This window comes from Cynoglossus semilaevis, chromosome 5 (assembly GCF_000523025.1).
Source record: "Cynoglossus semilaevis isolate Cse_v1.0 chromosome 5, Cse_v1.0, whole genome shotgun sequence".
In the NCBI taxonomy this organism is placed as follows: Eukaryota; Metazoa; Chordata; class Actinopteri; order Pleuronectiformes; family Cynoglossidae; genus Cynoglossus; species Cynoglossus semilaevis.
This window is the reverse complement of record NC_024311.1, coordinates 9,138,253-9,153,820: the sequence shown is the minus strand read 5'-3', so window position 1 is coordinate 9,153,820 and position 15,568 is coordinate 9,138,253. Positions and strand designations below refer to the sequence as shown.

The 15,568-nt window shown below is 41.0% G+C and overlaps 1 long non-coding RNA gene across 1 annotated transcript; it reads right to left on the bottom strand.

Moving 5' to 3' along the window:
- Window positions 1-967: 967 nt before the first annotated feature.
- Window positions 968-14,542, bottom strand: LOC107988575 (uncharacterized). Its single transcript, XR_001760059.2, has 3 exons — window positions 14,174-14,542; window positions 2,067-3,399; window positions 968-1,049 (listed from the first exon to the last, which is right to left on the bottom strand). It is a non-coding gene; the product is annotated as an uncharacterized LOC107988575 (long non-coding RNA).
- Between the last annotated feature and the right edge of the window lie 1,026 nt (window positions 14,543-15,568).

Here is a 15,568-nt window from a genome sequence, read left to right as displayed (position 1 = left end):
GAGCGTGTTGGTGTTGGTGCGTCAAGAAAAACAACAGATGTATCGGTGCATTAACAATGCTAACAGAGGTGTAAAATAATTAGACAGGTTCAACTACAATTATAATTACAGCTATAAATAGCCGCAGTGCCATCTGTGGAGCGCAGAAGACTCAAACATATACGTGATAACTCACTAAACAAATGAAAACAGAAAAATGCAACAATAAAATGGTGAATTAAATTCAATTGAATCTGTCTCACAACTTTTTGACTGGTCTCTAACTTCTTCTTTTTAGGCAGCGTTTCAGTATTCTGGGGTTGTGCTGTCCCCCCTCCCCCCTCTCACTGCACGTCTCCCCCCTGAATACACCTAGCCTTTGGTGAATTAACTAAACTATGTCAAAGACAGGCTCCGCCCTCTCTGTGCAAACATGGCCTATTTCTCTTGCACTGATAAAGCATATGCGGGATGTGTTCACTGCAGGGATCTGACAAATGACTTTTCACATTGGATTCTGCTCTTGTATCAATAGGTGGAAAAGTTTCATGGATCAACTTTTCCCTCGTCTTTTCAGGAGTTGGATCTAAAGGAGCGTGGGCGGCGTGGAAAATGTCAGCGTTTGAAAAAAAAAAAAAGAGCAAAAGGAAATCCAAAAATTATATAAGCTGAAAAGCGCCACAGGCTGAAAAACTGGCGTCTACGCTGGCTCTCAATTTAACGCCATGACCCCCTTCCCCAACCACCACCCCCACCGTCTGAAATATGTTACCTCCAAAAATAAGAATGAAATGGCTGAAAAATGTTTCAATCACGATCACACGATTTAAGTAGCGTGAATTTATAAGTGAGTTTACAGTAAATGTATTTAATGTATTTCCATAGACTGTTTAAATATTGTATAATTCTTTCTTTCTCAAGTCTTTTTCAAGCTCTGCATGATTTTTTTTTTGTTATTTTATTTTATTTTTTAATATTCAGGGTTTACCTTAATCAGGTCCCTGGTTGAGTTACATCACCAAGGGTCATCCAATGAAAGAGCTGCAGCCAACTACCCGCCAGACCACTCCCTGAGGATCAGAGAAGCTGAGTGTAAGTGTAAGTTTCATTTGTAAAGACACGGCAAAGACAGAGGAGAATGAAAACCCATCTGTCCCATCATGCAACAGCATTAGTCCTATTTTGAACAATTGCCTCAAAATAAACCGGCAGTGGCCCTGGTCGCCATGGTTTCAGCATCACAACTGACTTTTAGCTGCTTTGACACCCACCGTTTAACTGTGCAGGCAGTGATTGTAAGGATTTGTCAGAAGCGAAGCTGCTTGTGTCTTTTCAGGAGAAATTAAAATGTCATTACGTGTCTGTGTTCCTGAGACGCGGCGGTGACCTCCCACGTCTGTGGTTTTGTTCTGATAATTGACATGTGGTTTAACAAAAGTTCAACGATCTATAAAAATCTCCACAGACAAAGGCTGACACCACTTCCAACAGCTCTTATATCATGCTAGCAGACTCTGACGAGGGTCGACGCCCAGTACCGCCACCTACAAATGTAGGAAATTCTTCAAACTGGTATTGTAACAGCAACGTTCACGAATGTTGTGTTCATCCGTCCATATCATTTTAATCAGTTGCCGAACAAAATAATTGCCTCATGCAGTGCAGATGATGGCCTATTGGGCGCGAACAAAACAACATGTGGTAAATTAAAACAAAGGGAAAATCATTGCGGGGCGCAGAGGCAAACAAACAGATCCTATTTATTACAGTCCGTGTATATGCTTTTTAAAAGGCTGCGTGTTCCTCAGGATCAGCACTTAGCATAATTAGTGGCGCCCGTGTAGGTCAACCTCTAATGAAGGCATTTCTTTAAAATGTCACGCAATCAGTTTCTTTCAAAAGCAGTTTGGAAGTGGGTACAATAGTTTTTTGCTGCTCTGCTCGATTCTGTGAGTCGGTGGAACTCTGATTCCATGTAGAACTGGAACTGATGACGGTGATGGCACGATTTGACAAAATGACAACATGACAAACTCTTCTGTACAGCAATAACTATTTTTATAAATAAAAACAGACATTTCACTTACATGTCCCACAGTCCAGATTTACTTCCTCATGAACACGGTCAAAGACGTTTGTTTGTAGCACCCTCTGTGTACACGTGTTTTTGTGTCACAGTTGGGTGTAGCCGCTCCAGTTTTGCTGTTGGCTGCAATTCACCTCTTCACCTGTTCTTGTTCGGCACTGATTGCAATCACCGCCCCCTGCTGTTCAGCCCAGTGCTGCATTTTCAGTCTTTTTAGATTGTTGTTGATCTGAGAGTGCTGTAGAACAGCCTCAACCTTTTTTTTTTTGCGCCACGGACTTCTCTGACAAGTTTTTTCACGGATCGGTCTTTAAGGTATTGCAGATAAATACAACAAAGTAAAAGGATAGAACTGGCATAAGAATGGTTATTTTCTAAATATAATAATAAACGTTACATCACTGTGTATGCAACTGTATTAGCAGCGTCTTCGTAGGATCGTCTTTGTCTTTTAAGGCAGAACGCTTGTTCTTCAAGTGGCGAAGCAGTTTTGAAGGCTTCATCGCCTCATTACAGAGCCGCTAGCCGTGTATTATGCAGCACAGGCTCGGTGCGTAGGAAGAACCTGTCGTAATAAATCCATATTTGAAGTTGAACTCCTGGAATTCCCTGTTAATTGCAGCTTTCTTCTTTGAAGACGTTGGCTCTTTTTCTTTCTTTTTCTTCTGACATGGACCATCCCTGTACTTTGCATCATGGTAACACACTGAATTGTTTGGCACACACTGATGCCCACACTCCAGCCCAGTAAATGGTAGTGATGCCCCTACAGTTCAACTCTAAGATGAACGGGACACACTGAGTGACATCATTGTTTTTTTTATGCACTATGGATAAGAGGATGGCATTGGAAGGTAAATGTATGATGTCACCAGCTCCAACAGACCTTGCCTTAAGAAACAGCGTTTGTTCGCTGTTTTCTCTTTGTCACAGCTTAAACAGGCCGTCAGTCTGGGCATCGTATCAGGAGCTGGAGTTAAATCCAGGTCCTCCCTGTCAAACCCTGTGTCTCTTGTGTTGCAGGTGTAAAAAGCCGCCTGTTGAGCGGCCGTCAGCCCGCTGGGGTTCGATCAATGCCTCGGCCCCTTTTGTGCTGCAAAGTGATAGATGAAAGAAGCCGTTATCAGCTCCACGGCATCAGCAGCAGATAGCTTTGCTGCAGTGGCTACATGATGGTGGGGCAGAGGATGTGGGGGTGGGAGGAGGTCACACTTCAGCCCTACATCCAAGAGGAGAATCGTTGTGGGGAGGTCGATGGTGACGAGGAGGGGAAGGGTGTGGCATCAGACGATAGGTCCATGGATTGATGCAAGATTTAGCATCTGTCAGCAACCCTGTGGAGAAAAACACACACCCAGAGAGGGAGGGGGGCGGCAGACAGAAATGAAAGGGAGTCAAAGATTAGACAGATGTGGCAGCTGCCACCGGAAAAACACCATTAGCCTCCGTATTTGTCAGACAATTAAATGTTTTTGTACTTTGAAAAACAGAGTTAAAAGTCAGAATTTAAATCCCAGTCACAATTTATTTTAACGTGATTCCAAAACCCACCAGTAGAGACCTGGTTCCAGAGGTTGCCGGACCTCTGCTAGTCTTGGTACAAGTAAAGTGGACGGACTACAGGCTGTGAATTAAACCTAAAAGTGCTGATGAGAAGACACAACAATCGCCTCGTCTTCAAAGGTGTCACTGCAGAGAGAGACGCATCTGCCTTACACTTAACTTTTTAAGAATAGTCAGAATCCTTACTAAACTCTGACCTGATCCTACTGTAATTCTAATCCTAACTCCAAATTAATCTTGAACTACAAATGTCCTCACAGTACAAATCTTTCCCACAACAATAGTATTTAAAAAAAAGGCAAATGTCACCCTAATGATATAATAAATGTAACTGGACCAAGGTGATGGATGTAGGGTGGAATATTTTAACTCTACTATGTTGGAGTGAAATTCAACATCAACCCGTGTCATTAAAGAGCTTCACATTCTCCAAAAACTTTGTTGAAGAGTCGGTGTCAATAATTACTTTTCACCCATTGAACACAACGCTCTCCCCTTTGAAATTACAAACTAATTTTAACCTCATTTTGGAGGCACTTCCTCCCCGACGGTGGGAGTGTAATATGACTGGGAGAGCGATTCTGCCATTTTCTCAGATCTGCTGTGATTGACTCTGCGTGAGTGGGAGACAGCCGGTGGTGCTGAGGAGGGGGACTGTCTACGCGTGGGTGGGTGTCTGCATTGATTGGTCTGAAGGAGAGTGTTCGTGAGTGTCGGGGGCTCTCTGCTTGGTGCCAGACAGCACATGCAACACACAAGACACACAGTTAGTTCTCCAGTCATTTCTGAGGGAGAAACACAAGAACACGAAGCTGCCTTCAGAGATCTTTTGTTTCATTAGCTCTTTGTGTCTGAGTGAAAAGTCTGACATGTTATTTTTGTCCTTTTCCACAGATTGAATGTTCTGTTCGTATTAAATAACCTTGAGGCTTTGAGTCTCCTCACAGATACACTACACTACTATGTTTATAACACTCCTAACTACTGCTGGCTCTGATTTTTACCTGGCCTACATACAGTATTAGCTGTGTGCAGTCATTGGCATAGCGCTGTCCAGGGTGCTGAAACAATAAACTACAGCATATCTGCACCTAAAGCTGTTTAGTTTTAGATTTAGTTTTGGTGAGTTAGAATATAATACACTGTACTAAAAAAGGTAGCTAATGATTCTGTGGATTGGTGGTTAGTGCTCTCGCCTTACAGCAAGAAAATGAAGAGTTTGAGTCCCGTCAATAACAGTTGGCCTTTTGTTCAAACATTGTTTAGAGCTAACACACAAAGAAATCAATACAGTTGTTTCACAGTTGTCATCTTTCATCTGGAACAGCCAAATGTTTACACCTGTCAGATTTATATCACCGTTTATTTCCAACTTCACTATGTTAAACTTGGAATGATGACGACGTCTGTCTGACGTTAGTTGTTAGTGGTGTTGAGGAGCAAAACAAATGTGTTTGACCGTAATGTGACGTTTTGTCCTCTGAAAAACAGTTTTTCACCTTTTGTATTTTTTTATTATTCTTGACATTTAGATACAGCAAACATTGTAGCTCTTTGTTTAAAAAAATGACCTTAACTCTAAAGAAATGACTTCAATTTGCTGCACTCAACTTGTTAAGCCCTCTTTAGAGCCACACTGCATTTTTCTGACTTCAACACTCAAGCTCTGTCACTTGACTTGTGGTCAGAGACACTTTGAAAAATCTAAATATACTTTCAAAAATATTATCATAAAGAAACACGTAGATAAACTTTGTAAAAAAAAACAAAACAAAACGTTATATCAAACACACAGAGCAGCAGCACGTGTCCTTGACTGCACGAGTTCCTGGTCTAATCCACCAAACAGAAATGTGGTTAAATTACTGGTTTGAGCCCCAAGTAGTTTCCCCTCACAACAGATGCCAACAGCTATCCTCAACTGAACACTCTCCACTCACCCAGTCAATGAGTCAAACTAACCCGATGGATGCCATGTTGAGGTCTGTAGTTTCAGCACCATGGATAGTTCCATTTGCACATCATTAAAGTGGATACATGCTAACATCAGGCAGGACTGTGTTAATGTTTGCCTTTTACTTTGACAATAGGAGTGAATGTGAATGTTAGTGTGAATGTGAATTGTTTGTCCTGGAAAAGACTGGCTTCGTCTTCCCAGCAACTCCAGTAAATACATAGTCAGAATATTTAATGAGTGTGAATCATTCATTTTGGATTTTCTCTTCATGTCCCTCAGGTCCTTCAATCTCATTTGATTTTTTACCTATGGTCCTTATCAGACTTACTTCGACTCCTCCCCCTGACCTTCCCTATGATGTGAAGGTCAAACGTGGAAAGAGGGCAATGTGTGTGTTCTTGTGTACTGTGTGTGTTCCTGTATGAGCATGAACTTTTGTGCTACAACTTCTCCACCCACTGTGACAAAGTGGTGTGACAGGCCGTGTCACATGGTGGACAAGTGGTAGATGGGAACTTGTTGACACAAGATAGAGCCTGTCAATCTCCTGGCCTTCCAGTGTTACTACCTATTTGCTAGGTGATGTGTGGCCTGCAAACACTGCAGCACACACACACACACACAAACACACACACACAAAAACACACCCACACACACACACCCTGCCTTCACCCTGCATCACACCTGACTTGTTTTTCTTAGCCTAAAGGCCTCTTTGTGCAAGACATGGAGGTCTGAGAAAGTTGTCTCTGCAGTCTCTCTTTCTTTCTCTCACACACACACACACACACACACACACACACCCGACCTCTTCTGTCTGGCATGTAGCTCCTTATGTTTTTCCTCACCTTGATGATTGATCTCACCTGACAACAAACTATAAACAAGCCCCGTGGACAGAACGTCTCCCGTCTGAGAGGAAGTGTGTGTAGAACTGGGATAAAAGAATACTGTTACGTAGTAGAAGAAGAAGAATAAATCATTGTTCCAGCCACACTGTAGTACGGTGGGATTTGTCATTCTAAAACCGGTGACTTATGCGATAAGAGGGTCTGAATGGTGAGGGGTCACATTCAACGCACTGTTTACGTAGTGGAACACACATCACTGCTACTCCCTGCTGTGTTAAATTCCGCCACACGAGCAGGAAGTGTCACCGCGGCTGTATCCACACCAAGGAAACAGCCCTGAGTTATATTTTGTTCTCACTCCTCTAGTAGTTTTTCCCTCTCTGATCAGAGACTATGGGACTGCTGGTTTTCTGCAGCAGGCATAACAAATGTGCACATGCAACACGCTCTTCAGGGCAAACAGAAAAGTAAACAGAGGTATTGTGCCAGAGACAATAGAGGAAAACAAGATAAAACCTGTTCTGCACAGAGGCTTTCATTTATTAACGCCGTAGCCGAGATATCCGCACAAACAACAGAATCTCGATCTGATGAGGTTTCTCAACTGCACGTTTACATAAATGTTTATGCAACGCTCAGTCAGAAAGTCCTCAGACAGATGCATTGATTGCTGCGGGTCTGTGATTTTAATGACTAAAACCAGTACAGACTGGTCTGTAGGCACTGGACTCCAACAGCCCTGACCAGTTCTATCATCACATCTATGACCAGTGTTAAGCTTAGTGACCTTTGACCTAGCATTTTCTAACCAGAGCAAACATCAAATAGTTAACCCAACTTGAATGGAAACCTGTTCAAATGAATGAAACAGGTTGTGACCTGAGGTCACAGGTCATCCAGAGAAGGGATTTTGTGATGGAGACACCACTGAAGAAGAGTCCCAGCTGATTGCGAACAGCATTTGACTTAGACGGTTTGTATTAGCTACCAAGACTGGAGTTTTCCCCACAACCCTTTAGTAGAAAGACAGCTGCACTATCCACTACACCACAGCTGAATGAATGGGAGCCCCTTGATTAATTTCAAACGAGTGGTGTATCATGTGGTGTATAATATCACAATTGTTGTCATTGGCACTAGTTTCTGGCATCTGTGAACCCTTATCTTTATTCATTCAATTTCTAGTACTTAATCCCATTTATGGTCTCAAGGGGAGCTGGAGCCAATCCCAGCAGTCACTGGGAGAGGGCGGAGTTACAGCCTGGACGATTGGACTGTGGGGGAAGCCGGAGTTCCTGAGTAACAACTTACAAATACGGAGGAAAACAAACAAACTTCACACAGAAACACAACAGTTACCACTGGGAATCAAACAGCTGACTTTTGCGGAGTCAGCCAGGAGCACTGACCACTTTTTCACAAAACTGCACACAGACAAGACGCATCACCACAGCAGCCTCACGTGGTCTTGTATTGTTCAGAGTCACCTCACAGAAGGACCCCCTCCCTCGGGGGTGTCTAAATCTTGACGGATATTTCTACAAATTGCATTTTATTGATTTTGATGTTGGATAATATAATTGAAAACCTTGAAAAAAAAAGTTAATGAAACGCAGAGAAAGCTTTCTAAATAAAAGGTTAGGCTGCATGAATAGAATTTCAGGTGTAAGTATTGGCTGCGAACTTAAACAATAACCTGACTTTATCAGCTCTGACCTGAAGGAATGGTCTTGTTCGACTTTTGAGGCACCGCTCTAGAATATAAATGACTCTGACACCCCCACCTGTCCTGCACATGGACGATGACAAAAAGTTACCGTACGTCACTTTGTCAATATCCGACTTTAACACAACTCATTGGATGAATCCGACAGTACATAGATCATATAGTCACGATGTCAGTTGTTGGAGCTGTATCAGAGGTTTCATCAAAAATGAAGCGGATACACTACAACCTTACAATCATACGTAATCTTTACAAAAATCACTGACATGTTATGTTCACTTGACTAAGAAAACAAATGAGCATCTCTCCACCATGATTAAAGGTTTTCTTTAAATTATGTTTTCATTTAGTACAGCAGGGTGCTTGGTTTTTGTAATGATTTTTGGCGTAAATCCTTTTAACCGCTTCCTTCTTCTTTTACCTCCTACTTCATATAAAGCAAATTTACAGAACCAGACACATATTTAAAAATAATTTAAAAAAAATAGTTTCAGCCTCCCTGAAGACCTTCCTGTGGTCCTCGACCCAGGTGTTTTCAGAGAAATATTACCTTAAAAATGGCATTGCCTTCTGCAGTTTAGTGCTGCACCAACAGCTTTCATGCCTCCATTCTTGGATGCAGTCAGCTGCTGTAGCCTCCTGTCCGTCTCCATTTGCCCTGCAACAGTGTTTTTGCGACTGATATGAGCTGCAGCCACAGCCTTCCCTACTGCAGGAGAGAAACAGAAATAATTTCCCTGCTGTGTCACTAAAAATGCGTACTAGGCGTAAAGAAAACTATCACACAACTTAAACAGCTTTTATAACACTCACATGACGACAACAAGGCTCTGCCAAGACAATGTCGGTTGTCAAAAATCAATTAAGTCTCATCCAGGCTGAAAAACAAGTTTCCTCTGTGGACACATTCACCGCTGCATAATTGCTGTAGCATTATTTAAAATAGTTCTTCCTCTTCTTTATTTATTTATGTACATGGGAGGTAGAAATAACCGGCACAGTGAAATATGTATTGTAACTCTCTCACCATGCTCCCTTTTGTCCCGTTCTTACTCCTTCATAAGTATTAATAATGGTGTGTCATCTGCAAATCTAGTTATAAAAACTGAGAAAAGTCAAAGGATATGCACTCATGTATATATAAAGTCAATATAGTTGTGGACTCACTATGCAACCCTATAGGGGGAGAGTGTTGAGAGGGTGAGGAAAGGGGGAGGCAAGGTCGACAGACTGAGGAAGGTTGGTAAGGAGATGGTCGAGTTCGAGTGTTGGAGAAGTTGCTTTCTAATAACTGTGGTGAAAGGTCGAGTTCGAGTTGGTAAAAAGTTGCTTTCTAATAACTGTGGTGAAAAACAAGGCGTCATCAGCAAACGGTGGTTTTGTTTGGAAAATACTGCAACCCATAAAACCTCACATGAAGGTAATAATAAAAAGGCTGATTAGCTGCATGTGGCCCAGGCGCCAAAGGTGTCCGACCTCTGGTCTAGACCAGTCATCATTAAGACACTTCAGCCGCGGACTACACTGAAAAAAAATCCACAAAAGTCCTGGTCTTGTTTCTCCAAATTGAAAACCTATGAAATTTTACGACACTGACTTTATTTCCAAAAAACAATTTAGTCTTCAAAGTTTGTTGTTCTAAGTGTGTTACATTGATTTTCTTCACTCCGCATTTATACAAATATTTCTTCCTCTACTCAAATGAAAACATACTGTTTTCTAAGTCTGTATTCCTCTAAGCACTGCTGCCTCATTTGCCACAAAAGAAGAACATGGTGCACGATGCACCGTCGGCTGCCATCGCTGGGAATTACAAAAATTAGCCTTGACATTCTTGCAGATAAAATGGTAACAGAGGGAGCAGGTCATTAACATGCTAATACCCCAGAGAGTTCAATGGTCCTTTCACACAGGCTTAACTACTCAGTCCTTGTAAAAAAAAAAAAAAAAAAAGCTAACAGATAATACATGTCTGACTCATGGGTGAACCCAGAACGTGGTTTGGAGCTGCAGCCACTAATCTGTTCACATTTGCAGCTGGTCATTTACTGGTCGTCTATCAGCTGGTTTTTCATAGACGTTCGTCTGCTTGTCTTTCTCTCACAAGATGGCAGTGTACCGCCTTAATTTCTGTGCTGCAGTGGGGGAGAGCTCACCTCCTGGACAAATCAAGTCTCATTGTTTGCACTTTGAAGTAAGAGAGGCGGCATGTGCAGCATACTAAATCCAGCAGCAGCATCTTTCAAGTCCAATAATGTGAAGCATGGTGTTGGCCATGGTTTATTTAGTGGATTTTTTCAGCCTAATGAGAACTAGCTCACAAGTCTGGATGTGTGAAGGTGTTGTGCATCACAGGTCTATTTGCATATATCACATTTATACGTTATACAATTGATGCACGTGTGCTCTCAGTGTATTCTGAGTAATATCCAAGCTCTATAATCTCAGCTCTTTTTTTTCTTGCAGCTGCATCTTTTGTCGGACGAACAAACCAGGCTTAAAATCCCAGGATAAATACGAATGGACGTTTGAAAGAGAAAAGTTTGGAAAGCGCTAGTTTAAGAGTCTGATATTCTGTCGGTTTTTCTAAAGTAAACCTCAAACAGGTTCTTCATCTCACTCTCTTAATGACACGTCTGGCGTTTTAACATGTCTTCTGGGGATTTGTCTTTGTTTTTGAAGAAGAACAGGGATGGAATTTAGAGTCAGTTCTTGTAGGGAATCGTTTCTGACTGCTCTGGTTCTTTGGAATCCTTAGTTTTCTTGCTTTACAATTCCATTTATCAACTCCACAGTCGCCCTTTCCTTGATGATGTAAATGCTTGATGACATCACAGATATGCACAACTTTGACCATGACAAAGTTGGTAAACACCTTTAGCATGGGGCACGTCTGAACGAACGTCAAAGGATTCTTTGCATTTAGGAGTTACAGCCAAAAAACACAGATAGATAGGTAGATAGATCCCTTGGGAGTTCCCTTTGGGAAATTAATGTATTACTATGTTTTATTACCCAAACCACTGAGAGTTCAATGGGAATTGGAATCTGTACATTTGATCAATTCCCATTCATAATGGATGTGACCAGCACCACTGAAACTAGCCGTAGCATGTCGCAGCTAAATGTTAGATGGTTAAACAGACATACCCCAACTCGTGCCACTTGGAAGGAAGCTGTTATAAATATATGTCATATTCAGTAACAGGCTAATGAAAATAAAAATGGAGAATATGCTACCAAAGTAACGTGACCATTTACTACAGAAACACAAAATTAGACCTAAATAAACCAGAGAATTATAGATGACACCACAGATCTTTCAGGAAGAGACGATCTTAACGTCTTGACGACCCTTCTTTCTCTTCCGTCTTGTTCTGTTTGGTCGAAATCATTCTGGTCAGCTGCCATCAATTTGGAACTCAAGTACAAAAGTATTGACTTTCCTGGTCAGCCGCCGCAGACAGGTGCAAGCCTATTATTTTGGTTCGGATCCTAAATATCTACAGCTGTAGTTCAGGGACTTTGACTCTATTGATTAACCATTACAAGGCTCGCTAGCCTTTGGCTTCATGTCCTGCAGAGCACAAAGAGACAAAACACACAGCGGTGTTGACGGTGGAAGCAGCTTCAACTCACATGCGTCCGCTGCGGCACTTGACCTTTCAACAGGAAGGGGCTTCGGCTCTCAGTGCAGGGAGGAGAGCTCTTAAAGATGATCTCCAGCTCCTTGACAGCACCTGAAGTGTTTACACTGAATATCTCTCCATCAGCAGTAAAGTGTTGATGTTTCTAACCCATATATATATTCATGTAACAACATACTCTGATGTAGTGCCACCGAGGAAGAACTACATCCTCAATAAAACATCAGTGTTGAATGCTGTATAAATTATATTGTATGTGCAATGACACAAGGGCGAGTTAAAAAAACCCAAACTTAATTTATTTAAATATCCAATCTCTATCTTTCCTCCAACCTCACAACTTAGCCTCCTCTCACCTCCAGTGGTGACTCCATCAGAGAATTTCTTCTCTGTGGAATTCTGGAGGATGACCTTTGACACCAGGTCACAGCCTTCCGCTTTGTCTGACCTCAGGACTGAAATCCACTGTTCTTTCAGATGGTTCTAGATCCAAACCTGATGATGCGCGTCAATCATTTGAACAGGTTCTCATCCAAAAAGGTTAAAATACAAAAGACTAAAAGACCATAATAACCGTTTTCTAAACCATTAACTCGAACCTGAACCCTAAACCTTACTCTCTCCGTAGTCTGAACCAGTAACCTCAGTCATAACCATTACCTGTTCAATCTGGCTCCACATTAAGATAAATAGACAACAGACAACAAATAATGAGACATCGCATCTTTGTCGACACAGATGATTTATATATGTCTCCACTTGCAGTTTTTCTCCCTCCACCCCTCAGCCCCCAACCACACAAAATCCACCAAATAAGTCACTGCTATTTGCCTAAATGCAGGGCTGTGACCCAGGGTGGCTGTCACATCACAGAGTGCTGCTCCTCAGTCACCCTAGATTGAGCACCAACATGGGAAAAGAAGAATGAGAAATTTATGTTAATCCACTTTTTTTTTATAGGAAAATAGGGGAAAAAAAACCTTGGCAGCATTTTTAACAGCAAACAGAAGGAACAGAACATAGAAGGAAATTGTGACATGAAGAAAACATTTTTTTTAACATATTTTATATCCTAATTTTAATGGTGTAATCTGAGTTTCACTTTTTTCTCATGTTTAGGTGTTACTGAAAAATCAAATCTTGAGTTTTTCACGTTGGTTAATTTTCTTAAAGGTTGACTTTAAATGTCATGTTCATAGAAGAAGATGAGTGTTTTAAGATACATTTGTTTGAGCAACATTTTTTTATTTGAATTTGCCATTTTTTCATTTCCCACAGACATGAATCACTGTCTTTGAAGGGAATTGAGCTCTCTGTTCCAGCACTGACCTTTCTTGACTGTATTGTTGAAGGAGGTCGAGTTTGACCACAAATCTACTTATGAAAAATCCATGCGTCCATATATTTAGGTTTCCCACAAGCTTCACTTTAAAAAACATCAATATCAGCCCAACCATCATTTCACTTCCTGGATAACCTCTTTACAGTAGGTGGGAGTGGAGGTATTATGGGATGGCAGTTCCTGCCCTGAACATTGTTCTTCCTAACACAACATACACCAAATGTGGTTTCATTTGTCACTTGACACCTGCTTTAACACAGCGCAGAATTCAATTCAAGAACAAGTTTTACATATGAACATTTTTCATAGATGTGAGAAAAAGTGCTCTGGTGAAACTGAGCTCAGTACTACAGTACTACAATACTACAGTACTACAGGCTGTACATTTAGCAAAGGTTTAATGTGCTGTGGTCACTAGCTGTACATTTCGCAAAGGTTTAATGTGCTGTGGTCACTAACAGAGTAGAAGCGCTAGGGTTTAATAATTAATATTGTGTGTGTGTGTGTAAAAACCTGTTCTGTGTGCACTCGCAAACACACTTCACTACAGAACAACAAGAGACATGACAGTCACATGGTCCTTCTGCAGCAAATAATTGTCTGCTGAATATGAGTGGCTGAATATGAGTGGCTGAATATTGCTGCTGAGGCATCAGCTATACACACATACACACACATATATACACACACACACAGTATATACAGAGGTGGCTAGAGTACCCAAAAACTGTACTCAAGTAAAAGTAGTTACTTCAGAATAATATTACTCAATTACTGAGTAACTGTTGAGTTACATCTGCTTTATTTTTTAATGAGCATTCAATCAGATAGACAAAATTACAAGGAGGACAGTTTATCCCATCAATAAAATAACAAAATAAATCAAAATAATTTAATGCCTTAAAATAATCTTTAGGTAAATCCAAGTACTTGAATAAAAATAAAAATCAATGAAAAACATTAGAGTACATTAGAAAAAATAAAAAATAAATATAAATAAAATGATTTAAGGTCAAACTTACTGCAACATATTTCCTCAGGTTAGACGATGACTTTTTGAATGCTGAAATATCCGTTTGTTTTGGGAGACACAAAAGACGCCGCATGACGTAACTGCTGTTTCGCACTGTTTATAAACTAAACATGCTTTCAGTATGAGTCCAGGGGTGTGTCTCCTCGTCCTCGTCTGCATCGCCAACTGTTGATTCTACTATTGTTTGCTATCGAAGACGGTGGATATCGACAACACTAGCCGCTAAACTAAACCGTCCCGCCGCTGAGATTGCGTATCACGTGGCGAGACTGCGCGGCAAGGGCTACGTTTTATTGGTTAAACACAGTCACGCGGTAAAGCCTTGGGCGGAAGTCTCTCTCTGACAAAATAATACTAGAGATACTGGATCATCAATACAGAACTGAATACTGGATAAAAATAACAAATCAGTATAGCCTAATGTAGCGCAGTAAGAGTATTTCTTCTTCATAAATCTACTCAAGTAAAAGTAAAAAGTATAGTGATTTAAAATTACTCCTTGAAGTATTTTATTTTGAAAGGGTTACTCAAGTAAATGCAACTCTCACCTACCTACTCTTACCTATATATATATATACTCCTAAAAAAGAAAATTGTAACTCTTACCTATATATATATACTCCTAAAAAAGAAAGGAGTCAACATTCAATAGTTAACATTTATGACAATATAAACTCCTTTTAAAATTTCGTTTTTACAAATCCACTGAAGTTAGACGATAAACTCTGTATGATAATAAAGCTTTTTCAACTTCAGTATAGACATGCACAGTATTTTATTTTTATAGTTTAAATTCATTTTGCCGAGAGAATTTCAACAGGAGAATAATGATGAATGGGATTAAAATGTAAAATGAAAAGGCTTTTAATACAAACACTGATGGTATTGCGGCGGTACTTGAAGCCGACAATGGCACTGCCTCACGAAGCCAGTGACCTAGTTATATTTATTTAATACAATCTCAGCCAAATTTACCTTGAGGGGACTCAGAGAAAAAAGAGAGTCCCTGAGGAGGAGAGACACTCCAAACATGAGGAGAGGATAAAATCAAAAACAACTGAGACAGGTAGACACTCCTCCAGGCCTGTACCGTGGTCTTCATCAAACATTGACATTGAGGACAAATACCATAGAGGGACACAGTTCCTCCTGAGGAGCAGCGATGATAAAAAGCTCCCAAATGCATCTGACAAGGAGTAAATATTTAATTGAGAGATAAACAAGGTGAATATCCTTCATTATTCATGTCATGGGAAAAACAAGGCAGTGCGATTGCACGGAGAACAGCATCCTTATCTGTCCAGTCTTCTCATAAAACAGCCTCCGTCAGCGTGGAGGAGGAGGGAGGGGGGCAATGAGGGGGAGGGCGGGTGAGGAGTAAAGG